The sequence below is a fragment of the Saccopteryx leptura genome, chromosome 6, assembly GCF_036850995.1.
Source record: "Saccopteryx leptura isolate mSacLep1 chromosome 6, mSacLep1_pri_phased_curated, whole genome shotgun sequence".
NCBI classification, from domain to species: domain Eukaryota; kingdom Metazoa; phylum Chordata; class Mammalia; order Chiroptera; family Emballonuridae; genus Saccopteryx; species Saccopteryx leptura.
Window position 1 is genome coordinate 50,451,467 of NC_089508.1, and position 20,553 is coordinate 50,472,019.

Here is a 20,553-nt window from a genome sequence, read left to right on the forward strand (position 1 = left end):
ACAGTTGCCTGGTCAGACCCTGAGCTGCGCACCCCCACGGTGCCCGTGACGGTAAGCTCCCTGCAGGCTGAATCCTCTGCCACGTTCATCACTTTATCCTCTGTGCACACAGGAATGCTCAGGGGGTGCTGGCTGGGTGAAGGCCTCATGACAGGCAGGCCCCTCAGCCTCTTGGTGCTGGCCTCCCCCACAGCCCTGGAGTTCACGGGCAGTGTCTCACCCATTTCTACTTCTCCAGGACCTGGAGCAGGGCTTGGCACATGGTGGGCACTCAAGAAATGTTTGCTGTATGAAGGGGTGGGGCTGTGGAGAAGAGAGGAGAACACTCAGCTTTTCTGGATAGATTTTCCATCTCCACTTGGACCTGTCAGCTGTTCGCACACCCACGCACCTGCACACCACCCAACCCCCTCGAGGAAGACCCATAGGGAGTGCTGCTGCCTTAAAGGTCAGCTGGGAGGTGCCCTGTCCTTTTTAATTAAAAGTCAGACAGGCAGCTTCCTCCCCACTCATTCCTGTCTCTCCAGGTCATTTCTGGAACTGAGACTCAGCAGGACAGCTGAGGGGGGTGTGGTGGATGTGGAGAAATCGCTGGGTTTGCATCTCTCCCTGCCAGGCCAGCCCTCCTCCCACACTAACAGCAGGCCTAGGGGCTGAAAGGTCAGTGGTGGGGGGGCAGCGACCAGAGCTGTCCCCAGCTTACTGTTTTCACTTAGGTTTCCTTTTCTTTTGCACTCTTTCCCCAAAGGCTCAGTTTTAGGGTGTCTCCTTCTTTCTCAGCTAGGGAAGGCAAAGCACCTGCCTCCTGACAGGGCCTGCAGTCACAGGAAGTAGAGGGCCCTTGGGAGCCACAGCAACAGAGAGCTCGTAGGCCTGGGTCCTGGGATGGGGCCGAAAACACAGAGAAGTTAGCAAAGACCCCTTTATCATCCAACTGAGCCCATGGAGGTCCCAGTCTGGGGCTCCAGAGAGGAAGGCAGGGGGTTACCCCTGCTGGGAGCTTGTCCCGTGGTACACAATGTGTGCTCAGTGAACCGCTCCGGGCAGACTATGCGGAATGCCCGAGGCACAGACCAAGCCCAGGGGTAGAATGGGGCTGAGAGAGAGACAGGCATTTCAGGAAGGCCTCCTGAGTGAGTTGGAATCTGAGCCAGCCCTCCAAGAAGAAATGCCATTTCTCTATTTTAAAGATTTACAAAACAAATGGCACTTAAATCACTGGGTTTTGGTGTATGGGTGTGCACGTGCGCACACGTGTTAGATGAGGGGCTGTTCAGTTGTTTGTGAAGGGAAGCTCTGGCCAGCAATAGGCTGTTGGGATCATCTGTGAGTATCTTTTATCCCTGCAATGCTGGGAGGAACTGGGGCTCGACCACACGGGTCTCGGTGGCTGCTCACAGGCTGCCTCCATCCGCTTTCCCCGCTCAGCTCCCCTCTGGAGGGGCCTCCGCCCACCGGCAGAGGCAGCAGAAGCAGTCCACACAGAGGAGCAGGCAGGGGACTCCTGAGCCAGTCTCCAAGGACCAAGTTCATTAGGACGCATCTTCCGTTGCCATGGAGACCCCAGGCCCAGAGATTCCGGCTAATAGTCCCTGAATTCACTCAGGCCTCAAGCACAATTAGACAAGATGAATTTTTGAGTTGGAACTTAATGAGACCCGGATGTCCGGAAAGCAACCTCCCAGGGGACGGCAGAGCCCCAGGAGAGCACACTGCTGTCACAAGGTCACCGGGCCGCAGCTTGTCTTGGACAAGAGGTCTGGAAGGCGCTGGGGAGCACTTTCCCTCCTTTATAATTCTTCAAGGGCAGCACAGCTTCTTTGTGAGCAGTGCTGGGGGGATGGGAGAAAGGAAGAATAAGCTCCCTGTATAGGTCCCAGGCCCTTCGGGAACCTTTTTTCTGCACTCTCCGATGGATTCGCCAACAAATGCAGCTCACATGGCTGAAGCTACGCTGCATGTGCAGAATAGATTCTTCTATCCACGCAAAAAATACAAACATGTTATTCAAAAACTTCTACTGGAACATCTATGAGCCAGGCACGAAGGAACACGCCATGGGATCCATGGCATCGCATGCTTCCTCCCACACAGTGCCTGGGGAGACAGGGCGTGGGCAGCTGCAACCATCTCAACACAACCGTGTGGCACGGGAAGGGCAGAGGTCTCGTGAGGAGAGATCAGAGAAGGCTACATGGAGGAGGTGGCATTTTGGCTGGGTCTTGAAAGCCAGGATCAGGAGACCTTCCCAGTAGAGAGAGAACAGAAAAGCACAGTTTGGGGGTAGAAAGCAGACCAGTATGGCTGGAAAACAGTCTCCAGGCAGGGGTCAAGGAGGTTAATGGTGGGAAGCCAGAGAAGTAGAAGGTTTTGAATGCCCAGCTGTGTGGCCTAGCAATGGGTAGTGAAAGAATACTGCCATCCAGGTGGGCAGCGAGCTCTAGGAGTACAGGCTGGTAGGTCCCCACCCCACCCCAGCCCCCTAATCCAGGGCAGCCCAGTCCTAGCACAGGCTCACAGCTTGGCCGCCCCCTGTTCCCGTTCCTGCCAGCGTCCGTCAAGTAGTTACGTCTGCTGCAGAGTTAAAAGTAGGAAACAAGGAGTTGGAGAGAGGAGGCTGCTACAGAGGGCCAATCCAGGCCCTCTGAGGAGATAAGGTTTCTGTCCTTGGATCAATCTTTTTCCAGGAGGTTGTTAGTAAGAATCACTGACTCTGCACGAGAGAGGCGCTGAGATGGCAAAGCTTCCAGTTTGTTTTCTCTCTCTCTCTCCAGGAACCCAGCTCCGTTCCCGGGGAGCAGGACGCACTGAGTCTAGCCAGCTGCCACCCCTCTTCCCCCGATGCTGCCTGCAAAGCCTGAGGTACCTAGCTTCGGCCTCTGCAGAATCTGATTTTCTGAAACTGAACATATTTGAAAAGCTACCAAGTCCATGGCACAAGGTAGATGGTCCAGTGACAGGGGGGAGGGGCTGGGTCCAGAACACAGGGCCACTTCCTCCTCTTGAGGTCGCCATCTCCCTCAACAGCAAGGCCAGGAGCCCTGGTCACCCACTGACTTCCACCTCACACACACCGCCACTGACTTTCTAAACTCCAAACACCACCCTGCGTCCTGTTTCCTCTCCAGTCCTTGCAGCTTCCACCAGGCTGGCTGAGGCCTCTCCCCTGAACCACCGCTAAGGTCCCCTAACTGGGCTGCTGCCCCATGGCAGCAGGTCCTGGGGGAGGGGCAGGACAGAGCCACAGCACAGCCGGTGGCTCCTCTCTTCCCTGGTCCTCCTAGTGACTCTGCTGAAGCCTCCTGTCCATGGCAATCGGGGCCTTTTGTTCGTTGGGGGTTTTGGGGGGGGGGAGTTATGGGAGGAAAACAGAAATTAGGGAGAAGCTATTGGCTAAATGCAATACTTCTGAGGGGCAAACAGCCAGGCGATTCAGGGCATGGGGTCTGAGTGCATCATGGACACGATGCGCCCTGGCCCTGTCTCAGTTTACCCGCGATGTGAATGTGGGCATGTTAGCAAACTCCTCTGAGCCTCAGTTTCCTCACCCCCAAAACCGACATAATAGCACCCCATTCTGTGCCTCACAGGTTGCTGAAAGGGTGATAAGATGCACATTAAACAGCACCGGTCCCTGGAACATGGTCAGCAACTAAACAAGCACTAGTCATTAGCATTTCATCACTGATTAATACAAATCCTACAGCACCACCCTTCTTGCCACTCCAAACTCAAGCCAGCCCAGAACAGATGTGCCCAGCTGCCAGAACTGCCGCTTCCCTCCATCACTTCTCCTTGACCCAAGACGGCTGTGACTCTTAATTGCTCTTTGGTTTTACTCAATTTGAAATGAGCAGGGCACCAATTCCCTGCAGGAAAAAATAAATATGCTTCTGCTCAAAATACTAATGAGGTTGGACTCAAGATGAGGCTGGCAAGGGAGGGAAGCCTCCGAGGACCTTCCTGAGCTCTGCTGGCCCTGCAGGAAAACATGGCCCAGTTTGGTGGGAGGTGAGGCTCTGGCTCACTCCACAGGCCCGGGTCAGAGGCCAGTGGGCTGTGGGGCCCCACTGGAGGGGGTATGGGAGTCTTGCTGTGGTAATACCCCAGGGACTCAAGAATCCAATTCTCTGGGAAGCCCCAGGACCACCTGGCTGTTTTCTTCCTTTCCTCCCATCCAGTCATCAAAGCCTGCAGATTCCTCTTTCCTGGGTCACTGAGCCCTGGCTCAGACCCTCATCACCTCAAAGTGGCTGCCAGGATCCTGGATTGCAGCTTCTCCCTGCTCCTGTCCTTCCACCTCTAAGCGGCCACTCTCAAATAGCCAGCCAGTAAACACTACTGAGCAGAAAGCAAGTGGCAGCCTGCAGGAGGCAGGGCTCCTGGGACCCAGACCCAGCTTCACCCTCCTTTCTAATCCTCTTCCCTGATGCTCCCCAGACAAGGGCCTCATGGCTGTGCCCTCAATGGCAGGCAGGCTCCTCTCCGAAGCCCGTGAGGGTGCCGCTCTCCCAGCCAGAAGGATTGTCCCAGGTTCCGTGGCTTGTTTCCCTCAATCCACGCTGGGACCTGGTGTCCCCTCTTCATGGTCGCCCTATCTCACTGTCCCTTTGCTCTGCCCCCTGACCCCCCCGCATTTATCTGATTACTGTTTATCACCACCTGACATCCTAATATTTATATGTTTGTGTTCTGTCTTATCTCCCCACCCTCAGGGCCCATCCCCTGAGGGCAGGGACTTTGTCTGTTTTGTTCACGGATGGGGATGTGTCCCATCACCTAGAACAGTGGCTAGCACAGGACATGCTTAATGGGTACTTATTGTTGTGGAATCTAATGACTCAATCGTATCTCTTTCCCATGCATAGCTCTTCAGTGACTTGTGCACTACTAGTTGCAGCCTCCACCCTCACCTCTCCTCTGGCTACTCGCCAAGCCCACTCCCCACCTTCCCCGCCCCTGACCTTTGCCATTCAAACCTCCCTGGAAGACCTCCAAGCTTGGGATCACCCCAGGTGTGCTGCTGCCTCAGCCTTTACCAATACTGCACCCCCACCCCATTCTACTCTCCCCAAATCCTACTTACTCTTCAAAGTCAGGCTCAAACCCCACCTCTTCTCAGAAGTCCTGGCCCGTGTCCCAGTGCCCCACAGCCTTCGGGACCTGTGTCCCATGCCGTTCCAATCACTGCGCTGGCATCTGTGTCTACCTCCCAGGCAGAACTCAACTTCCTTAAAGGTCGGGGAAATCGGTCCCCTCTGTGTCCCCTGAGCCAGCGCAGTGCCTGACAGGGAGCAGGTGCCTGGGAAATGGTAGCTTGTATTAGGATTCAGGTTGTTCTAATGCTAATACCTGTTACTAACTATTACTTCTAACAGGGTCCACCATGGGAGACAGGAGCAACAAGCCAGCCACAGAGCTGGGAACAGAACCCCCATCCAGGGAAAAGGCTCTGAAGCTCTGCATCAGCGGCTGAACTGAGGGTGGGGGTCCCGGTCTCCAAAGCATGAACAGCCGATGATCGGAGGCTGGCCACAGGGCTCAGGGCACAGAGTCACAGGCTTCCACATCTGAAGACAAGGCCATTCCCATTGTCAAGGGTAAGTGCTGCTTTTCTCCTTGGTGCCTGCAACTCCCAGGGGATATAAACCGGACACCGCATCCTCTTCCTGGGAGGAAATCCTGCCAGAGTTCACAGGGACATGGGACAGCAGGGCTCAGCTGGAAGAGGAAGAAGGGAAGGGGCCCCAGGGTGAGCTCGGTCCAGGGAATGCTCCTTCTGGCCTGACCTTGCAGGTCACAGCTGAGAATGCCAGGTGGGCTGACCATTCAATTCTGCTCCCAGCCAGTTTTCTGCCCTTGAACATCGCATAGCTGGGACTTCTACATGGTACACCCGCTCCCTACACCTGTTCCTACCCCTTAACTGCCTCAGAGCAAAGCTGCTCCACAGCTCATCTGACTCTCTAAACACTATCAAGGGGCACACATAAGTAGATTGATACTTCTCTCAGAGTTGTAAACAAAAACCCAGAGAGGTTAAGCAACTTGCACAAGGTCACACAGCATGTTAGAGACAGAGCCCAGAATAGAAACTAGGCTGAGATTTCAGATGTTATTATTTGGAGTCACCAGGAAAGCATGTGCTAAAAGGCTTTCCTGGGACTGGAAGCAGGATGTTGAGAGGGCTTTCTGTCCCCTCCAGAAATCCCACCCTCCTTCCTCCTGCAAGTACACAGGCTCTGTCTGGCTTTAAACTCAAAGACATTCCATCGTTGCTCACTGGTTCTCAGACACGGGAAGCAGCCCATTCCCTGTGGCTTCTTCCCCAGAGGATACGCTCAATAAACAGAGCCCCTTTCTCATCTTCCTGCATAAATATTTCAGGAGACTAAGAAATAAACAGATCTGTGTTTGATCTACTGTTGGCTACTCAGAAATGGGGGCTGTTCTGTCCCAGGCAGGACCCTCACTCCTCTCTAGGCACCAAGCCATGGAGCATACAAGGTGGCAGGGACAGCCACCTGCCTGCAGGGGCAGCTCACTCAGGTTGGGGAACCTGCAGTGGGCTGGAGAGCAGGGCCCCCTTTCTACCAGAAGCACCTCCCCATCCACTCATTGCTTGTTGTTCCTAGAAATGGGAGAACACGGTCTGCTCAGCGTCTGTTCTCGGGGACACTTCAATCACTGTTGCCCAAGAGCACATGGCAGGGAACAGGAGGTTCCTGCACGGAAAGGCACCACTCACAGGGAAGAGGGTGCAGAGCCTCCAAGAACAGGTGGGCTGCAGGCTGGCTGGAACCCTCAGCCACCTAGTGGGCCAGTTCCCTTTAAGTCTCCCCCAAACACTCCTTTTGTTTATTCATTCAATGTTCGTTCATGGAGTACATTATTCTTGGACCCAGAACATTCAGCAGCTCCCCACTGCCAACAGGATTCTGACTTCTCAGACTGTCATTTCCTGTGCTTCCCAATCTTGCCCCACCCCCGCTCCCCAACCACATCTCTGCTCAAGGCACACTGGCGCGGCAGTTAGCCTGGCTCCTCCTTTCCCCCAGATGAGTCCTTCCCTTTCCTAAACGCTGTTCTGCCTTCGCCTTCTCCTCTCTCCCATTCTCTTCTCTCCCCCTTCTCAGGTTGGCACATGTGTCACCTTTTCCATGAAGACCTCCTTGACCATCCCACCCAACAATGATGAGCCCCCTCTCTTCCCCGAGCTCCCTCATGGATCGCTGCCACTGCTGCCACTGGGAACTGCTCCTGTGACACTCTCACGTGTGAGGTCTTATCGTTCCAACTCAGTTACAAGCGTCTAGAGAGCTAGGCTCCAGCTTCTGTTTCAGCCAAGTGTCTGAGGATAAGGGCTGCACCTGAAAGGAAACTCCGCTTTGAAGAAATCCTGATGCCCAGGCCTCACCTCCCAGAGATTCTGATTCTATTGTTCTGGGGGAGGAGGGAAGGAAGGACCAACTACTTCATTTGTGGGTCCTCTTGATCAATAATTATGAAGAATTTCAAGACAATGTCAGAACAAGCAACTCAGGTCACACACCCATGAAGCTGGCCCTGGGGACAAGCATTTAAATACCCCCAGGTGATTTGCAACCGTGACAGATGGCAACAGGGAGCCACTGCACGTTCCGCACCCCTGAGCTTCCACAACAGGACAGGGATCTGCAGCTCCTCAACTTCGAGGTTTCATGACCTGTTCACAACCCTCTGGATGAGTGTGTGTGCACATGCGCTGGAGGACACGGCTCAGAAGGAGACTCTGGCAGCAGGGTCTGAGGAGGCTGGGGGAGGGAGGAGGCTGGGGCTGGGAGGAGGCCCGGCGGCAACGGGACGCTAAGCTCTGGGCATCCACATCCATAAGCTTACTCCTGCACACAGCCTGGAACCAGGTGATGTTATCTTAAGGTAGTTAGGGAAACTGAGTGCCGGCCAGAGTGGCAGGTGACCAACCCCAGATCATACAGCCAGAGCTGGGGTCTAGGCAAGAGCTTCCCACTGTGGTGGTCTTCTTACCATGACATAACCAAATCTTCTTAGGAGACTTATGACCCTCTGCCCCATCCTTCGGTCTCCTCAACCCCCAGATCCAACCATGGGAAAGGCCAGCAGCATGGAGCGGTCTCAGCCAGAGCTATTTCCTTGATGGAGAAGGACACATGCAGCACCCACTCCCAGGCAGAACCCCCCACACACACACACACACCTCATTGCACACAGGCTTTGTGAATGACCACTCACCTCTCTGCCTCTAGGGCCACGTGGGCTGGGGTGGAACCCCCAAAAATGCAGGTGGGATCATGCCACTCATCTGCGTAAAGCCTCTGTAGAGCACCCCAAGCACAGGATGAGCTCAAGGCCCCTGGCTCCCACCTGCGTCCCCTGCCTGTTTCAATAAGCACTTTCCTTCCCTTTCCACCCAGCAGCACCCAACTCTAGTCTCTCTGAGAATAAGATACACCCATGTCCCCTTCCAGACCCTCGTTCATGCCACCCCCTCTACCTGGAATGCCGTTCCCTGCTCCTCACCTGCCCCTGCCTGCTCATCCTGGAAGACTTGAGCTAGGATCTCTGCCTCTAGAAACCTTCCCTCCCGGCTGGCGCCAGGGGCTTCCGAGTTCTGTGCACACCTCCCTGTCACTGTCCTTCACAGCCCTGCTCCCCAGCTCCCTTCCCCCACATCCCTGCAGCCGTGTGTCCCTCTGAGGCACCATTCCCCTCCCCACACTGGACTGGGATGCCCTGGCGGAAGGGATGGCCTGGGTTCATCCCCACATGTGCCATGCCGCATGCTTTGGGCCTGGCACACAAATGCTCAACAAATGATTTTTGAGTGAATCTGGGGGACTTGCTTTATTTGACTAGGGGCAAGGGGTGGGAGGGTGGTCAGGGGAGCAGGGAGGCCAGGGTGGAGAGGTACAGGGAATGATGACTACCTTCTCCACTCCCAATTCCCGGGCCCACCCGGCTCCTGGTAAGCAGCTGTCCTTCCTGCCTCAGCTTCCCCCTCAGGAACCTCTCCTCACTCTCTTTAACTAGGATCCTGCTGCCTCTCAGTCAGTGGCACCTACTAAGGCATTACCTCTTCCAGGGGGATTTACATTTTAAGAACATCTAAAAAGCCCAAAGGGACTGAATTCTACAGCCGTGGGCTCCAGACACAGGGACTGGAAGGGCATCCTTGAAAAAGCAAGCACGCAGCGTGACCAGTCATCCACTGCCAGGCCAGCGGGCTGCTAAGTGTCCCCAGAGCTGTGCAATCAGACACACCAGGGTCAGGTCCCAGGCCACCCTTCCCCACTGTGTGAGCAAGGCAAGTGCTAACCTCTCTGAGGATCAGTTTCCCCCTCTGTAATGTGGGGCTACCAGCAGAGTCATGAGGCTACATGGGATAATGAATGTGCCGTGATCAGCGTGCAACTCAGGAAAGTCAGCTCTATCATTGCTGCTGCTTTTCCAGAACGAAGGCCACAGAGCCTGTGGCCCCTCTGGCCAGCTTCAGTGCCTGCACTGATTCTCCAGGGGCCCAAGATAGCGGCTTTGTTGGTGGTTCCTGAGTCTCCCTCTCCTTCTCTCCGCCCACTCCCTCTCTCCCTCCCTTCCTCCCTCCAAACCAGAGTTCCAGGGAAAACTTTGCCTGGAGAATTCTCAAGCCTGTGATAAGGTCTGGCCAGGGAAAGCTCTTAGCAACCCAGGCTCCCAACCCGGAGGCCCTTCTAATGGTTTCAGAGAAACAAAGGAGAGAAAGATCGCCTTCAGCCCAGGGTGCCAGGAGGGCCAGCTCTCCCTGGGCTTCCAGGAGGGGGAGCAGGGTTCACAGGCTGCCTTGGAGGCCAGGCTGGTGGCCTGGCACGTAAGACATGCGGCTGCCAGGGCTCAGTAATCACAGCCCCCGGCTGAGCAGGCAGAACATCAGAAGTCGCTCCTCCAGCCTCTGCCAGGCCACCTCCAGGCCTCAGAGCAGGGCTCTCCTGGCTGGTCCCTTGGGGGACCAAGTCTCTTCATTCAGATGTGCCCTGTCATGTAAGCTAAGTTCTCAAAGTCTACTTTCTGGATTTTCTTCACCACCCACTTTTTAAAATGTTTATTTTATTGATTTTAGAGAGAAGAAGGGAGAGAGAGGGAGAGACAGGAACATCAATCTGTTCCTGTATGTGCCCTGACTAGGATTGAACCAGCAACCTCTGTGCTTCCGAATGATGCTTTAACCAACTGAGCTATCTGGCCAGGGCATCCACCCACTTTTGAATCAGTTCTTGCCCGATTTCTATTAGAAGCCTAGAAAACCCACTGAACTGAAATGCATCCGAACTGGGCCCGCTATTAACCCAAGGGAGCTCCAGTTGTGGCCACTTGTGTGCCCTTGAGTTGACTTTCTGAGGCCTCAGTTTTCTCCTCTGCAACATGGGGGGTCCTGTCACATCTCTTTAAAGTCCCTCCAGCAATCCGTGGGTCAATAGGAAGGACTGTGCCTACGCAGCAATACCAGAGAAGAGGTGAGGCCTGCTGCACTCCTGCCCAATCTTCTATCCTTACACCTGGTACCCCAAAGTCCGGACCACACCCTTGATGCATGCTGTGAAAGGTACTAGGAAGGATCAGACATCATCCCTGGCCTCAGCCAGCACACAGTTATGTTAAGGAGTCGGTCCATGCTCATAAAACAATCAACAAACAACACATTAGGCCTTTGCCCGCGGCTGGTGTAGTAGAGGCTGGGGTGCTACGGTAGCTCCGAGGCAGAGGAATTTCCAGACCCTGAAAATTTAACAGGACAAGTCGGGCCATGAGATGGCCTCAATCCAAAACAACTTGAGTTTGTTCTCAGATAGTCTAATGACTATGACAGGAATGCAGACTCAGCCTGTAGAGGACAGATGTGTGATGATAAAAAGTTATCAGACGGACCCTCAGGTACACAGAAATCCCCTTTCCCAGAATCCCATATTTCTTGGAATCCCAAACTTCCCCTGCATTCCTGCAGACCGCCCTTTCACCTGGAGGTCGGCAGGGCAGGCATAGACAGCATTTTCTTCATGCATTGAACAAAAACGCAGAAATTACATTTTATCTTTTGTTCTCTTCCACCAACATCTTTCTTTCCAGCTGTTGCATGTCCTGGAAATTCCCCTGGGCCTCAGATCATAAAGCTATTGGTTCTGAAATCACACTCAAGGTGTTTAAATGGTTTGTGGTAAATGTCTCAAGCTAGTCAAAGATTCCTCTTTTTATAACCCCAAAGGAAAAGTAGATCTGAGCCCCCTGGGGTGTCAGAATGTGTGGATCAAAGGTCAAGATCATTTGCCAATGGGAACTGGGTCTCCCTGCCCAGAGACCTGGGCAAGTTTGTGCCCTGGGACCTGTCTTCCCCCCTCCTCCACAGGGAACTGGGATGATTCAGATCAAGGTTTAGATGCTTTATTTGGCTCACTTTTCAAATGAAAGCAGGACACTCCATTTTTATAGCCAGATTATTTGTCCCAAGCATATTAAAACAGCCAAAATAGAACAAGAAAAGAGGAAAGCAACTTTTCATCTGCACCCAACTAGAATAAAAACACACAGAGGCTGTTTAGAAGAGATGAACTTGTCTCTTCCACCAACGAAGTATGAATCGGTTCTGAAGTCAAGACCACAGCAGGGGAGAAGTGGGTTAGCTGTTGGACATGACTGCCTAACATGGAAGGCCGGCCGTGAAACGCTGGTGGTGGGAGGGGGCGGGAGGGGCTGTGAATTCGACATTACAATAAGCCACCCCCTTTCATGACATCCACAAAGCACCTTACTCACACATGTCCATATTACTTACATATTACAGTACCCTGGTGAGGTTGGCTACTAAGTCCGTTGTCACAGATGAGAAAATAGACTCAGAGACATTGAGGGATAGCCCAAGGTCACACAGTAAGAAACACAGTCAAGAGCCTCCAGGTCCCCGGCTCTGGCCACATGTTTTTAGGGTCATTCCAACCTGACAGTGGCAAGACAGAAGGCGTGGGAGGCAGGCTCAGCCCCTCACCAGCACTGTGAAGCTGAGCAACCTTTACCCCCCTTCCCTCTCTGGCCTCTGTTTCTGCAACAATAGAAAGGGGGCCGAGAATAGCACAGACCTCCAGGGCTGCCATGAAAGTTAAATGAGTAAGTACATAGAGACACCTTTTATATGTCTGCCATAAACTAAGCACTCCTGAAAGGCGCGTGCTCCAGAAAGGTTAACTACTTCTGTCATTACTGTTTATTTCACTGCCAGTTCCTTAAAAGCAGGGACCTGCACCTGGTAAAAGGCTGGGAGCTGCCTACTATTAAAATTAGTTCTCATCACACGAGTCTAAATTAAGCTTAGGCCTCATTTTCATGTTCCTAGAAAGTGTGGAATGCCATGGGACAGAGGGCCGGCCCTGATGACCTCAGCTGGCTCTGGAGTGAAACACTGAGCATGAGGGCTCCTTCCCAGGATTAGTGTGAGCACTCCCCCGGCAGGCGCCTCCCCACATCCCCTCCAGACAGTCAGGGCCTCCAAGGTCTCATACAGGGGCCAGTAAGTTTAAAGCCTGTGGCGCAAACTCCATGTAAAATGTCCACTTTCCATGAGCTTAGGCAGGACAGAAACCCAAATACAGACCCCTACTGGGGTTTTACTTTAAAAACTAAGGCCCAATCCAGATCATCAGAAAGATTTAAAGAATAAAAATGGTCATAATTAGGCCCAGTAAAAATATAACATGGCAATTTTCCTGCCAGAGCAAAGTTTCCTTTTGGAAAAATAAATGACCCCTCCCCAGAGCTGTCTGCGGGCCAGGAGGGCCCCTGCCCCCCTTATACAGCCTGGGGAACCACTGTGAGGGGTGGCAGAGGGTTGGACAACTGAACGTGGCACTTCTACACCCTTCTTGCCCAGGTCAGTTTAAGTGGCCCAGCTACAAGCCATCCTCCATGTGATCATCAAACCACAAGGAGGCAGGAAAGAATGTCAGAGTCAGGAGGCCTGGATCTGGACCAGCCTCTATTTGGCCTCGCTGGGTGGCTTTTTGCCGCTTACTTGGCCTCTCTGTGCCTGTTTCCTCCTGAGTAAAGCCAGCTAGCAACAATAACCCACACCATAAAGTCATTCTGAGCATTAAATGAGCTCATACCTGTACCAAGCCCTCATCAGTGCTGTAGGAAGCAATCCTGGTGTGTTGTTTTGACTTCACACATTTGTCCCTGCTGTTCCCTCTGCCTGTTATCCCCTCCTCAGCTCCCTCCTTTCACCTGCTACCTCCTACTCATCCCTCATGTTTCAGCTTAAAGTCACTTCCTGAACCCCCCCTGGCCAGGTCAGACTCCCCCCCCTGCTATTATTCCCCAAGTTCCCTGTGTTTCTCATTTCATACCCCCCCCCCAGCCCTCATTGTCAGCATTTCTTTAATTTTCTGTCTTCTGGATGTTAATAGCTAACACAAACTGCCAGGCATGTGATAAGTGCTTCACATGGATCAGCTCATTTAATCTTGAGAATAATTCTTTCAACTACTGCTATTATTAATATCAATTAATAGATGAGGAAAGAGATGTTCAGAGAGGTTAGGCAACTTGCCTAAGAACACACAGCAAGTAAAGGACACAATGCTATTTGTCTGATTCTAAAGCTGGCATTCTTTAGAATTGCCACCTCCTGGGAATCAAGGGTCATATCAAGAGAAGGTCACATCTGGTAAGGGCTGAAGACCTGAGCCACAGACCTGTGTTCCCTATGTAAAGCTAGCTTCATGGAAACGGGGCAGGTGGTCCTGCTGTGGTCATACCTTGCTCTGCCCCTGGGCTGGCCAGATCTGATGTCAGACACCATGTGGAGGATGCCCTCCTCACCCAGCACCCTTCTCCAAATTATTTACGTCAGGGGTCCCCAAACTTTTTTCACAAGGGGCCAGTTCACTGTCCCTCAGACCATTGGAGGGCCAGACTATAAAAAAAACTATGAACAAATCCCTATGCACACTGCACATATCTTATTTTAAAGTAAAAAAAACAAAACTGGAACAAATACAATATTTAAAATAAAGAACAAGTAAATTTAAATCAACAAACTGACCAGTATTTCAATGGGAACTATGCTCCTCTCGCTGACCACCAATGAAAGAGGTGCCCCTTCCGGAAGTGCGGCGGGGGCCGGATAAATGGCCTCAGGGGGCCGCATGCGGCCCGCGGGCCGTAGTTTGGGGACCCCTGATTTACGTGGTTCCCGGCTCCAGCAAAGCCTACAGGGAAGTCTAAGCAGGACACATCCATGGGCGTCATCTTCAAGGCAAGCAGCATTTGCCAAGCACCCCTCGAGGTCAGGACCACAGATGCAGGGCTAGGAGCCTCCACCTTGGGGGTGGGGTGGGGAGCGCAGTAGAGGGGAACACCAGCACAAGAGGCCTGGGAGTCAGCTGAATGTGTGCTCTGGGGTCACACAGCCCAAGCACAGGTCACCCCTGCCCTACCCAGCAACACTGCCACCTTGAGCAACTCACCTACCCTCTCTGAGCCTCAGTTTCCTCCTCTGGGATCACCCGATGACAGAATCAACCCCGTGGCTGTACAGAGTTAGTGCGATCACGCGTGCCCAATGCCTGCTTAATAACTATTGTTCTCATGATGATGGTAATTAATCACATAATAGACCATTATGTAATCAAATTGAGAAGGTTCTGGCTCAAAGTCAGATCTGTAGGCACATCCCAGCTCTGACCCACATGAGCTCTGTGACCAGAGTGTGGCCATCTCAGCACTCAGATTCTATTTATTCATCTGTAAATATGGGAAAGCCTCATGTTCGAGGGGATTCGGTGTAGTAACCCATGCTTATAGTCGGTAAATAGGAGAGTTCTGAGCAAACCTGGGTGCCGCCCATCACTGTGTTAATTAATTGGAAGGAGGGTGCCAGCCAGAAACCAATTACCTCCAGGGGCCTCTGCGGAGGAGTGAAGAGAAGGGGCAAGGAAGGGTGGTGGCAGCTCCTCCCTCTCTGTGCTCCTTCCCAGCTGGTCCTGCACTCCAGCCCACAAAGGAGAGGCTCATTCTAAACAGCTTCTTTTCATGTGAAAGCCACTGGATTTGCATCTGTCCTTCCCTGGCAGGGCCTGCTCCGTGCCAGCTGCTCTGAGTGCCCCAGGCTGTGGTCTGCAGGCAGGGGAAGAAAAGGGGAGGATGCAGAGCGGCTGACCAGGGTGCTGCGCCCAGAGGGAAGCTGCACGCTCCCTCCTCTCGTGGACACCAGACAGACTCTGCGGCTGGCATATCCAGAGCAGATTCTGGGCTGCCCCGGTGCCAGCAGTCGGCGGCGGCTGAGGCCGTGTCTGCTCCAGACTAGCCAACCCAGGAGAGAAATGGAAAAACTCACTCTATCGCTGAGCTGCCAGGGCCTGATGCTGCCAGGCCATTGGTCCAGCCAGCGTCCACACTCCCAAACTGGCCAAGCTCAAGTCTATGCTGACTCCACAGGGTCAGCCAACTTTGGGGATGATTCTGGGGCCCTGCAGAGCCCCACAATCCTTCCCATAAGTCTCTAAGTGCTGCCACAGTTGCCTAGGTGGCAATGCCCTCAGGCATGGGAACACAGGCTTGTGGGCAAGCTCAAGTAACTCACCAGACCTCTTCTGGAGAGTGAGTTTCATTGCCTAGAAGGAGAGACATTAAGAAGGAAAGAGCCTGCATTTATTGAGCACTTATAACAGTGGTAGTCAACCTGTTCCCTACCGCCCACTAGTGGGCGCTCCAGCTTTCATGGTGGGCGGTAGCGGAGCAACCAAAGTATAAATAAAAAGATAGATTTAACTATGGTAAGTTGTTTTATAAAGATTTATTCTGCCAAACTTAGCAAAAATCTGACATAAAGTACTTGGTAAGTAATTATTATTATATGCTTTAACTTGCTGTAACTCTGCTCTATAAACTATATAAAGTAAAGTTACTTCCCTACTTTATAAATCACCATTACTATGGAACCGGTGGACGGTTAAAAAAATTTACTATTAACAAGAGATACAAAAGTGGGCGGTAGGTATAAAAAGGTTGACTACTGCTGACTTACAGCATGCAGGCAAGACAGACCTCTCCTGGCTTGGGTCCCCTGGACCTCGAGACTCATAACTCAGGACCTTGGCAAATTTCCTTCCATAGTGATTTCCTCAAAGGTTCCGGACAGCAGGGATGATGGGTTACACTTTCTGTCACCCTAATGCCCAACACAGGCCCTGGTCCAGAGCAGGAGCTCTGAGGGTACTGGATAAGGAATGAGTGAATGTTAGCCTCACACCTTCAGCAGGAGAATGCTAGACATCTGGAAGAACAGACAGGAAGAAGGAAGTTCTAATGAGTATGTGAAGCAGAGAAGGCAGAATCTCCACCCCCCCCCCTCAAGTGTCTGGGAACGGGGTGTGCCTTTTAACTGAGGCTCTGTGGCATGCTGGCGCTCACAGCTCTTCTCCCAGGAAGAGCCAGACAGGAAGGCAGTGCTGGAAGGGGGGTGGATGGGGTGGATGGAGTCCTTTCTAGGTTAGATTCTGGGTCAAGGATTTAGAGGCAGAGGAGCCTTGCAATCCCTCCTTCCCCATCCTGAACCTGGGTAGAGCAAGGGCTCCCCTATACAGTATGTTTATCTCCAAAGGAAGAGGCTAACAGGGGGAAAGCCAGACGCCAGCAGTCCAGGCGGGGCCCACACGGCGGGGTAACTGGGGTGGGGCTAAAACATCTGCCCTGATTGGGCCACCTGCAGTCTCCCTCACAGGGCAGCCAGGTCTGAGAAGCACTGACCAGCAGGCAGGCGGACCCAGGTTCCAGACCCTTCAGCCTCAAACATGCGGAGTGTCTACAGACAGGTCACAATTCTGCTCCCGGGCCTCAGCTCCTTCCTCTGTCAAGGGAGAGGATTAGATGATTTGACCACTCAAACACTCTGTTCCCTATGAGCCACTCAATAAGGGCCCTAGAGACACGTGATCTTTGTCAAACAATTAACTGTTATTAGTTACCTGGGAGAGCGACACTGTCCTGAGTCCTATCATATTCAGCAGGGGCCAGGGGCTCTCAGCCATGAGCTGAGCTCTCCTAGCGCAGGGGCAGGAGAAAGAAAACTGACCTGTAGGAAGAGGGACCGGGGTGTAGCTGACATGCTGCTTTGGGACCTGAAATGGACTGCTTAGAGAGAGTGCTAGTACCCAGGGTCTCCTTTTGCATACATTAGTTCTGAAGTGCAGTAGGCATTGCTGCTGCTCAGGGCACTTGATTCCTGGATAGCAGACTCATTATACTAGACTCATGAACTTGGAAAGCACTAAGTTCACTGGCATCTAACCTAACAAGGCACACCTGGGAACAAGAAAGCTCAGTCACTATAAGTCACCACCTTTCTTACCTAGAAGCCCCATCTCTCTCACATCATAGACAAAAGCCAGGAAATCACGCCAAAGGACCACTGAGTGGCAAAAAGGAGGTTGTCAAGTCCTACGTTGCGGCTTGCAGGCTTTTCTTATAGCCCATTGACTTGTACTCTCCACACAGTGCTAACATACTTGTTCCGTTTTTCTAGTTGATGGCAGTTTAGAAATTAATATTTAGAACTGGAGAAGCATTGCTAGTCTGGCATATAACTGAAATGGAATAGAGATAGAAAATTATAATAAGCAGGCACAAGAACTCAAAGAATAAAATCATTTTTGTAATAAAATCATCTTGTTACTAGGAAAGCAGCCTTCACTCCCTCAGCCCTGACTTGTCCTATAAAAGAATATGGACTCAGACTAGAAGGAGGTGGAGCCTTGATCTCCTATAGATGATCAAGGTCTGGGAAGCTGCTTCTTGTCTTTCCCTCGACTGACTCTCTCTCTCTCTCTCTCTCCTCCTTTCTTCTCCTCATTACATAAAGAAACAAAGGTAGCCTATTAAAATACATACAATAAAACAGAGTTTAAAACATCATGACCACCAGGCTAGAAGGTCACAATCTCCAGTGCTGATTCGGGCAGGAGCCCCTCTAGGTCTGACCTAGGCTAGATTCCTTTCCCCAACCCTTCTGCCCCCGCTCCCACCCCGGGCTTTATATGCAGCTTCCCCAGCTGTAACCTACAGTGAAGGAGAACAGGGGTACGTATGAGAGGCAAGGTGGTAAACGGAAAACAGAGGAAGCACTACTGACCATCTAGCAACTTGCCCCTCTGATTTCCTCTCTTCCACTTTTGAGGCTCTCTGTGCTAACAAGACCACGATCTACTGCAGTCACACCTGACCCTAGGACTTCGCCCGCAGGGAGCCTGACACAGAGCTCAGTCCGAGGGGCAGGAAGCTAGGCTCCCCTGAAAAGGACAACCTTGTGCCTGGAGGAGGAACAGCGAGGGGCTGTGGTCTCACCCTCTAAGCACCCCCTCTCCTGCCTACCACGCCCAGTTTGTATGCAGTACTCTCGCCTCCCAGATGTCCTTCAGGGTTCTTCTTTGTATCTGTCTTGGAACCAGACCACCTCTCAAGGAACAGAGTCCCCAATCTCTGTGAGAGCTGACTTCCTTGCTGAAGTCAAAGTTGTTCCCAAGTCCCAGCAGAAGGGACCCTAGACATCATCAAAAGCAATTCCTCATTTCACAGATGGGAAAGCAGAGGCCTAGACACGGAACTGACTGGCTCAAGGTCACATAGCCTAACAGTGACTAAGTTAGGACTAGATGTTAGGCCTTCAGACTCCCAGAGCGCTGTGGTTTCTTCTAGAACTCATAGAGTCACCTCTTCCAGCAGACTTTCAGGCAGCAGGACTGTACCCAGCCCCTTCTCCTGCATCCCACCTGTTCCTTTGGCCCTTCCCACAGGAACATTGCTAGCTGGGAAGGGCTGACAAGGAGAGAGAGAAAATAGGGTTAAGGTGGGGATTTTATTTAATCCCCTGAGCTGGCTTAAACTGATGGCACATTGGTTAGAGCAGGAAGAGAGAGACATACAGAAGAGGTGGGGGTGGGGGGAAACAAGGAGGAGCATTAGTGATTAATCACTGGATATCAAGAGGCCAGGACTGAATATCAAGAGGCCAGTGGGTTTAACAAACAAGTACCCACCGTCATGGACTCCCTACCTCAGGCCTCCAAGTAGTAACTCTCTACCATGGAAATACCCCAGTCTCCAGGGTGCTCAACAGTGCACAGCAATGGAAAGATCACAGGCCATCGATGACAACAGATCTCAGGGCAAACCTCAGTTCTGCTACTTACGTGCTAGGCCAGTGGTTCTCAAGCTTTATGAAGTCGGGGCACATTTAAAATCCTACAAATAATTGTAAGCGCACTATATACAAATTTCTGAGAAATATAATAATTAAGTCAAATATTAAAGAAAAAATATAAAGTCCAAGCGTGCTTTTATAATAATTAAATGAAATAAATATACAAAATTAAATTTATTCTGACATTAAAAAACATTTTTATGCGATACTTTTGAGTTATGCTTTTTAGAATTCATAAAAATGAGGGGTTAAAAAATAATAAAACAACAAAAAAGTTATTTTTTTATATATAGAGATACATTCTTAGTAAGATTTAGTAAATTTGGCAGGTCCCGGCATGAATGTGTTAAGTTTTTCCTTTCTTGTGTTTATGAGAAACATGAGCTTGATGTGTCCTAGCCATTTCTTCAATGTTTGGGCATATATCTGAAAGGCAAACTCTCATTTCCTCGTCAGTACATTGAAGAATTCCTCTCTTTTTACTCTTAATTGTGTTGAGTGCAAAAAACCCCCACCATACATATCATCTTAACTTTACACCAAACAAAGGATAGAAGAAACTTGCCTCCAGTCTTTCCGGGGAACATGGGAGGTAGTGTAAACAATCCAGCACCACAGCTTAACAGCCTTTTGCAACCTAATCAGGCAAGTGAGGTGGGGGGTTGGGCAGACTGTCGGCTTACAGCCAATTTCCCACACCTCTGTCCCCCAAAAATCTAAACTACACTGTTGGTTTTTTGGTCCCCAACAGGCACATATTTCTCTGAAATACCATACGGCACACCTGGAAATCTTCTAGGGCGCACCAGTGTGTCCTGGCGCACACTTTGAGAACCACTGCCTTAGGCTAATCATTATACTACTCCAAGTCTCAGGTTCTTCTGCTAAAGGGCACTAAACATATGTACCTTGTAGGCCTCTTGCATAGGTAGGCAGACTGAGCTCATGTGCATATGTAAAGAGGCACAGGGGAGGCACCGAGTCAAAGCTCAATGCTAGTATTACAAATTGAACACCCTTTATCTCTCACCCAGGTCCATCCATTACTTTTCTTCCCTAGCCAATTTGCGACTTGACATTAATAACCTTACTAATAATAATCCTTCCCAGCTGAATAGCATTTCAAAACATTAAGCATCCTACCCACAGTGGGTCAAAGCAGCCTGTCAGTAAGATAGACAGTTCCTCAGCCCCCACATTCATCTTCCCACAGTGTTTCCAAGTCCTGATTTGGAAATTGAGCCCAAAACCCCCAAATGAATATGTTGTCTTGTAGCAGATCTCGTGGGGGCATGGGTAGCCTCTGGCTTATCAGAAGG

The 20,553-nt window shown here is 51.6% G+C and overlaps 1 protein-coding gene across 3 annotated transcripts in view; it reads right to left on the bottom strand.

Annotated features, from left to right (window-relative positions):
- CORO2B (coronin 2B) overlaps nucleotides 1-20,553 on the bottom strand; it is a 185,687-nt gene that overhangs the window by 120,638 nt on the left and 44,496 nt on the right. The gene's annotated exons all lie outside the window — the stretch shown is intronic.